A 7,157-nucleotide genomic window follows, 5' to 3' on the forward strand; every position below is an offset into this window, starting at 1 on the left:
TTGCCTATAGTGTTGTAATCCGGAATCCTAGTTTTGTGATAACCGTGTTGTTTACTTTCAGTGTTGTTTATTGTTCACAGCTGGATTGAGCTCAGTTGAGAGTGTCATGCTCTGTCAATATCTGTTGCAGGAGTTGTCATTCTCTGTTACTAGAGTTGTCAATCTCAGATGCAGGAGTTGTCAGTTGCAGCCATTCTCGCTGTGTCAAGCTTGTGACTTGCGTTGTATCAGGTTGGTAACAGCTTGTATCTCGATAGGACTGAATGTAGCCAGGAGTTGTCTTAGGTTAGTCTAATGTGCCAAAACGTTAGTCAAACCACCTAGGTTGTGTTTGTTCTGGAGAGTTCAGCTAGTCCGAGTGATCTGGGTTATCCTACGTTTTATCCCTGTTTCGATCTTTTTTTCGACTATAGGGGTTTTGTAGCAGCCCAGCAGCATCCGTGTGACAGAGAGTCATATTAAGGATATAATAATGCTTTCCCCTTGAACCCCTTGCAGAAAAAGTAGGAAAATGGACTGAAATTGTTGGATAAGTGGATTTGCAGTATCTCAACAATCAGAACAGCGAATATTCCATCATCCAAACTAAGCTTCCTCAGATCCTAACCCATTGGTCATTATCGAGCCTCGTGACTCCGGCTGTGTTGATATCTTCGTATTACCTGTTATCATTCTATCTATCTGGTTATTGCTTTATGTGTTGGTTGGTATTTCACTATTTAAGTAGTATAGTTACTGATTCTATTGACTGAAGGATTGCTATTGCTGACATCTTCTGTGATGGAAGCCGAGGGAAAGGCCACCAAGAGATTCGGGTGGGTCGGCCTTCTATATTACCTAGTCGCCCGTTACGATATTCCTTTACGAGAATAGCCTACTTTCGCTTCTAAAGTGCCTTTTTTTTTTTCAACAACTCAATAGAACTTTTTTCTTTTTTCATATTATGTTATTTGCACTTTGGATTTTCCTCTCTCGCTCCTGGACTCTTGTTTAGCTTGTTAGAGGGAATGATCCGCCCGGGGATCCGGGTTTTTTCCTTCCTACGATGAAGGTGCCTTAAACCAAATGAATATCTCAAGCACTCGAGTAAGCTGTGGACGCACATTGAGGACGAAGGGAACGCGCTTCTGTCCTTCTGTCATTGGACTGATCATTTCTTTTGGCTTTCTAGGCCATAGATTAGTGAACTTTCTCTTCTAATGAAATAGATCTTTCAAGTTTTCGTATGAGTCTACTAGTCATAGGTTTCTATTTTGTTAGTTCTACCGGAGATAGGTATGGAAGCCACTATGAGTATATATCCAGGTATGCTTCTAACTTCACCTCACGCCATAAACGGAATCCCTATCATGAGCGCAACTGTATTTACAAGTTCAGTAGCCTGAGTGAGCTTTCTCCTCAATATGGATGTGGTGATTGTTCATAAACTCCTTGAAAATCAGACAGACTTATTATCAGTGCTCCAAGCTCCATGTGTTCTAGGGCTAAGACTACGTTGGTGTAGGCTCCCCTTATCCTTCCTCTGGCATTCGCCGATCGATTTCTAAATGAGTGGAATTTCGATTCTCTAACTGCTCAAATAGCAATGGTTTCCTGTTCCGCATTGACCCTAGGATTGGCGGCTTGGCTTAAAGAATATGGGATTCTCTTTCCGGTGGAAAATTGCATCTGAAAATGAGACTGAGACCTACTTTTCGAATTGTCAGAGGCTATGAGATCCACTTTCTTTTGGAAAGGAGAAGGGAGAAGCAGCATTTCAACTGTGTGAGGATGGACTCTAGACCCACTCGTTCTGATTCTGTGATTGCAATTTCTCAAAATGGATCATAAAGTTGATCCTGTTTACTAACTCACTCTCGAAGTAGAAGTACCGGACCAGGTAACCAGAAGATAAGGCCACTCGGCAAGACTGGACTAGTTTAACACGGCTATCTAGTGGAACACTATATATATAGGACTTGTAGAGCTTGAAAAAGCTTGTTTTGGTCTTTTTTTCTCTTTTCTGGGCACTGAACTTCATAGACAGACTTACCAACTGATGAGCCAAAGTAGCAAATTTCTTCTTCCTGGGAGGGGCGGACTCTACGTTGGTAGATCGAACTTTCATTTCTTCCTTCCATTTCATCTGTTCAAGTAGTCTCCTTTTCAAGTAGATACGCTTTGATACCAGACTGGTGTGCATTCTATGCTTACCCAGCGAGCGAAGGAGCGAGCCAATTCCTCTGTTCCGGTAGAGCCAATTCCTTTGAAGAATTGTTTACTTTCTTGTCTTTCCTCCAGTGAACAGAGTGGAAGACCAGGTATCTTCGTAGTTGGCTCTGGAATGATTGCTTGCAGGATTTCATATTTTCCAGTGATCAGCTTAGTTGGAAGAGATAGATAGGAGAAGCGAATGCCAGATGCGCGGTGTGCCAATCAATCCAATTTCGTGAGATCGAGTCAAGATAAGAAGGAAAAATTCTTTGGAGTAAAGTCGCCTGGAAGAAAGAATAGGAATTGATCTAGCTATAGTATAGATAGAGTGTCAGATGAAATGCTTGACAAGGCAAGGAAACAGAACTTCCACATCCTCTGTTCACACTACCTGGATTGGAATTGGTTCTATCGAGATATACTGACTTGAAACAGGAATTTCTTGGTAACTGCTGCTTCTTTGAAGCAAGTGCTTTCGGGTTGGCTCTTCTGATATGTGTATTTGCTACCCATACGGAACAATTTCATTGATGAAAGATGGATGGCTATTCTCCACATTTGCCAGCACAGTGCACTTTTTCTTCTATTTCGTGATTCCTTTCTTTCTGTCGCCATTTGAAAATGGATTTCTCCTCCTGGTTTTAGTCACACACGTCTTTTCCACCTAGGAAGGATGCCCCTACGATCATTCCATGCTCTGCCTTCGCCCGAGCGGTCCCCAGGGAAGGAAGCCAATAATGGGAGTGTCAGGGCGGAACTTCATTAATGAAAGGATTTGCACTGCCCCACCGTGCCGCAGGGACGAACTTCAATAGCCCATCATAGCACTCTCAGTCAGGGGGTTAGGGAACTCTTGAAGATATCGATAGAATAACATTTCTTTTTCATAAGTTTCAGTGGACGCAGAGCCAACAAGTGCAGTTTTTCAGCGTAAGGTCAGGTTACAGAAAGGCCTATTTTGATAAGCAAGGCATTGCAAACAAATAGGTAGAGCAGAGAGCTAACCTAAGGAGCGAGCTTGTTGTAGTTGGTCTAAAGGGGGAAATAAAGGACTGTCCCGCTACTACTTCCTTGATTCCCGGGAAAGAAGGAAGACCGAGGGTAACTAACTCTTCCTTCTGAAAAATCTATATCCCAGCTCGTTTTCATCGAGCCTTCCCCCCGTTTGGAGTATAGCCAAGTGGTAAGGCATCGGTTTTTGGTACCGGCATGCAAAGGTTCGAATCCTTTTACTCCAGAGCATACTTATTCTAGAAAATAGAAAAAGAAAAAGAAAGTCTCATCCCTAATAAATAAATGAAAGTAGATTTACATTATTTTTGTATTTCTAGGGGGAATGTTGAGGCAAACTTACGATGCTGACAAGCTGGTTAGGTGCCGAGTTGGATTAGACATCGCAGGTTTCAGTTTAAGAATTGGGAAGAGGTTAAGAACCTAGTGGAATCCACTGCGAGGGGAAGTGCTGAAGTGAAGAAAAGCCCCAATTTTTGAGAGGATTGCATAATTGGAGAGTAGAATTGGAGCAAAGCCGTGATCTGGTAGGCGACTGGTACAAGTGCTAGACTGGAGCTAGACAAGAAGCGTTGAGCAGGAACTTGAGCAATTCCAGAAACCTTAGAAGAAACTGGATATGTGGCAACAAGAAGGGCTTAGCCAGAATCTTGAAACAGGTATGATACCGGCACATATCAGCCTGATGTGATGTACCTGAATTCATTCATGTTCTGTGGAGTCTTTCTTTTAATATTCTTATTTTTTCTCAGTTTAATTAGGAAGCAAATGCGGTTTCAAGATGAACTCAACCTCGAAAAGGAATTCAATTAGCTGTGCAGTTAGCCCTTTTATCTTTAATAATTGGTTGAAATGGATATTGCCTGTCACTTGAAAATAAGGTTGTTTCATTTAGAATTCAGCAAGTTTCTTAGAAAATTGTTGTTAAACAGGTTGACGTTCCACTGGGAATGGAATAACAAAGGCTTTTGGCAGTTTGTGGATCGAGATGTGATTCGCTTTTTGAGTAATAGTTTCTTTCATTTGGTGTGCTCTTCCTGGAACCGGTAATAGGAAAAATTTGGTGCATTCTACTTTGCTGTTATGGTATTTACAATCCTTGAATTGTTTGAACCTGACTCTCATTATCTGTCTTCATGGTCTTGAGGGTATTTTGGATATCGTGGAGGTAACTGACGATGAATTCGTCTCTTGCCTCACCGATCTGAACACGGAGTTTCCGAAGCTACAAGAGTGCTTGGTTAAACGGTGCCATTAAGTTTCAACTGTCTTTAAACTTACTACTTCAAGTGCAATTATCAACTCCTTGCAAAATTGTTGGCTTTCTCATCTACAAAAGGCAACTCTGGTATGAAAGGAAACAGATAATTAGGTTCCACTCACTACGTCAACTAAAGCAACTGCATCTGGAGCACTTACCAGGGAAAATCGAATAAATAATGACGTAGTACGAGGGGATTTTTTTTCTCACTATTGCCATCCTGTGTTCAGTTCCCATTTCGTAGTAGGAGACAGACTCAAAGTCAATAGATTCCTGTCCTTTTCTATAGAAATAGGCTTGGTCAAGTGCTTAAAAAAGAGGTGACCCGAATGATTTCAATGAATTGCTATTTGGTCAGATTGGAACAATTGGATTCGAAAGGAAAGAAAGACTGTGAACGAAGAGGGCCGCCCATGATTGATTGGATTCGGCAAATAAAGTAGAGGGCCCGCCCGTGTCACCACCAGTCCACCGAACCAGCTGTAGATCGCTAACTCTCTTGTCGACGCCCGGAACTTATGTACGAGTTAAGAATGAATTGTTCCCGAGTAGAGAGGGTAGGATAAGGATTCAGTAAGAAGGAGAGTCTACTTATGGAAATGCCATCCTCTCTTTCCTTAGTAACGGAGTGACTAGCTACCCCGACTTTTTATTCCAGTTCCATTCTTACTGGTGCAGGAGTCCAAAGTGCATCTTCCATCTCCCTAACTGCGTCTTCCATGAAGTTCGGGAGACCCCTCACGTGCCGCTGCCCGTGAGACTCGCCTTTGTACACTTTGCGCACCGCTTCGACTAGACCCCGCTACTACCTCGTATCCAAATACCTGCGATCTAGCTCATTCTTTTTTAAGCCCTGCAAGCCTAATAGAACCTTGTTTCCTGGGCCAAGTCAGCCTATAAGTAAGTAGGGCTGAAGACAATTTGTTTGTTAGTTTTTCAATCTTCTTCCTTCTATGCTTAGAGTAAGTGGAAATGACCTCCTTGATCAGCAAGTAAGCGAGCGGTAGTTCAGTCTCCGACAAGTGAGGCCGAATAGCCCCAGGTGTACTTTTCCTTCTAAACTAGCTGCTCTCGCTTGACTCTTCTAGTGAGCAAGCAAACTGGTCGGGGAACAGGGTCAGATCAAAGTAAGGAATGGGAATAGCACTCACTCGTTGAAGGTAAGCCAGAAACAGGGGTTGTCCTCTCCCTTACTTAAGTCCTAGTCCATCTTTTCGTGCCCCAAAGGGGAAGTCAAGCAATAATGAGGGAACTTGACCCACACCTGACGAAAGAGTTTGGTAGCTCGAAGGAAGCAGAAGCAAAACCTCCTTTCTTTCTGTCCCAACCTCCAAGGGTTCCTCCCTGTATGACATAGTCCATTGGATTGGGGCAATGGTACGCACCTATGTTTGGTGTCCCCTCTCTCACTTCCTCGTCAGATCCTTGTCCCAAAGGGCAATACATTGAGTCGGAAAGACGGGGGGCTTTCGTAAATTCCATTCTGTAGCCGAACTAGCCCCTGGATCAGCTCTCATAGTGGGAGAATCAGAGTCAAGTTAGGCGCAAAAGAGGGGGTTGACATCATTCGTCGTGATTGGATCAATCAGACTCCCCCACAGGAAATGCCAAGGGGCGCCCTTTCTCATTATCATCTACCGCCCATTTCTTCATCATCTGCTGCTGCCTTAAGTGCGTAAAGTAGGCTCAGCTTCTTAGGTTTCTAAATATCTTGTAGTAGCCGAAGGTAGTCCAGTCCGCTTGTTAGATTGAATTGAATCTTATATAACCTACGTAGCTAAAGAGAAAATCATAATAGTCTAAGTGGACCTCTCAAAGGTATAAATAAGTAGACATTAGTCTTACTGGTTCGGTCTTTTTCTTTTTTTGTTATGATGCCCACATTTCATACTTCTCAATTCTTATTTATTCAAGGGTTCGTATGTACTGAGTGACTCTAGGTCTATTCAGATGCAGCTTCAAGAGAGCTTTATTCGGCCTTTGTATGACCGTCTTCCCTTCCTGTCTATCTCCTTCGGTCAGGTAGTTCTGCTTCCGATGCCGGAGGAGCAGGGTGGGATAGAAGGGTAGTTTCTGAGTTCGAGATGTCTGAGCTTGGAGGTTCCGCTTCTCTAATGTGATAATAAAGCAACAAGCAACGCCGCTCCCGTGCGCTCATCCCTTGCTTGTTCTTGAGCGCTAGTCATTCATCCCTAGCTGGGTTCTTGGGATATCTTGATTCTCTTTATGATGATGTAAGGGTCGGCAACAATGAATAAGGAATCGATCGGAAGTTCGCGCCAATCGATCTTCTGTAGGAGTAGGAGGTAGCGCGAATCCCCTCTTTCTTCGTTTAGAAGAGTGCTGGACCTCCACAACGTCAAACCATAGAACACAGCTCCTTTCGGTCGAACCCTAGGAAAGACGACTTTACCTTTTTCGTAGATAGTCTGAGTTCGAGCTACTGTAGTCTCCCCCGTTGACCTTCTTTTTTAGATAGAATCCTCAATGAGTGGAAAGGACTCCCAAACTTGCTCCACAGTACTATACCATACAGAGCCGCGCCCTTGTGATATGATAAGAAGAAAAGGGGCCAGGCCGCCCTTTTTTCTTTTCCGCACCAAGCCTTCTTGTAAAATCGGGTGTATAGCTCAGTTGGTAGAGCATTGGGCTTTTAACCTAATGGTCGCAGGTTCAAGTCCTGCTATACCCA

The 7,157-nt window shown here is 43.4% G+C and overlaps 1 non-coding gene across 1 annotated transcript; it reads left to right on the top strand.

The window, feature by feature from the left end:
• The first annotated feature begins 7,084 nt into the window (after positions 1-7,084).
• TRNAK-UUU lies at positions 7,085-7,157 on the top strand. Its single transcript has one exon. It is a non-coding gene; the product is annotated as a tRNA-Lys (tRNA).

The sequence above is a fragment of the Triticum urartu genome, chromosome 1 (genome assembly GCF_003073215.2).
Source record: "Triticum urartu cultivar G1812 chromosome 1, Tu2.1, whole genome shotgun sequence".
NCBI classification, from domain to species: Eukaryota; Viridiplantae; Streptophyta; class Magnoliopsida; order Poales; family Poaceae; genus Triticum; species Triticum urartu.